Genomic DNA, 1,747 nt, shown 5'->3' on the forward strand with positions numbered 1-1,747 from the left:
GTCTACTAATTTGAAAATCTAAAAGAAATGGATGGATATCTAAAATCATGGGAACCACCAAAGTTAAACCAAGAAGAGATCAACAGTTTAAACAGACCCATAACACACAAGGAAATCAAAACAGTAATACAAAGCCTCCCAACTAAAAAAAGTCCAGGCCCAGATGGATTTACAGCAGAATTCTACAAGATATTTAAAGAAGACCTCCAACCAATACTACTTAAATCATTCAAAATGATAGAAACAGAGGGAGAACTCCCAAATTCCTTCTATGAAGCCAGCATCACTCTAATACCAAAACCAAGCAAAGATACAACCAAGAAAGAAAACTACAGACCCAAATCCTCAATAAACATAGATGCCAAAATTCTTGCAAACTGTATACAGGCACACATTAAAAAGATCATTCACCATGATCAAGTAAGCTTTATTCCAGAGATGTAGGGCTGGTTCAATATATGCAAGTCAATAAACATCATCAATCATATAAATGGACTTAAAGACAAGAACCATATGGTCATCTCAATAGATGGAGAGAGGCGTTTGACAAAATTCAACATGTGTTTATGTTCAAAGTCCTAGAGGGAACTGGACTGAAAGGAACATACTCCAACATAATTAAAGCCATATACAACAAACTCACAGCCAACATCATTCTAAATGGGGAAAAACTAGAAGCATTCCCATTAAAATCAGGAACCAGACAAGGATGTCCACTATCTCCACTCCTTTTCAACACAGTGCTTGAAACTCTTGCTAGAGCAATAAGACAGGAGAAGGAAATTAAAGGACTACTAATTGGAAAAGAAGAGTCAAACTATCACTTTTTGCAGATGATATGATACTATACCTAAGAGATCCCAAAAATTCCACCAGAAAACTCCTAGACTTGATAAACACTTTCAGTATAGTGGCAGGTTATAAAATCAATCCACAAAAATAAGTAGTCTTTCTATACACCAATAACAAGCAATTAGAGAAAGAGTACAGGGAAATGCTCTCATTCACAATAGGTGCAAAAGAAATAAAATATCTTGGAATAAACCTGACCAAAATCACCAAAGATATCTACAATGAAAATTTTAAATTGTTAAAGAAAGAGATTGAAGAAGACACCAGGAGATGGAAGGACCTTGCATGCTCATGGACTAGAAGAATTAATGTTGCAACAATGACCATCCTACCAAAGTCAATATATAGATTCAATGCGATCCCAATGAAAATCCTCATGACATACCTCACAGAACTAAAAAAAAAATCCTTAAATTTGTATGGAAGCATAAAAGACCCTGAATAGCCAAAGCAACCCTGAGCACAAAGAGCAACACAGGGGGGATTACTATACCAGATCTCAAAGTATACTACAAAGCTATAGTCATAAAAACAGTGTGGTACTGGTACAAAAATAGACCCATAGATCAATGGAACATCATTGACGATCCAAACCCAAGTACACACAATTTCAGCCACCTGATATTTGACAAAGGGGCCAAGAACACACAATGGAGGAAAGCATCTTCAACAAATGTTGCTGGCAAAACTGGATCTCCACCTGTAGAAAATGGAACTGGATCCTATCTTTCACCTTACACAAAAGTCAACTCCAAATGGATCAAAGACCTCAATGTAAAACCTGAAACTCTGAAACTACTAGAAGAAAAGATGTCCCGTACCCTCCCAGGATATAGGTGCCAGAAAGGACTTTCTAAGTCAGACGTCAGCTACTTTTTATGTGTATGAGTGTATT

This window comes from Nannospalax galili, unplaced genomic scaffold (genome assembly GCF_000622305.1).
Source record: "Nannospalax galili isolate Female #2095 unplaced genomic scaffold, S.galili_v1.0 scaffold363, whole genome shotgun sequence".
Lineage (NCBI taxonomy): Eukaryota > Metazoa > Chordata > Mammalia > Rodentia > Spalacidae > Nannospalax > Nannospalax galili.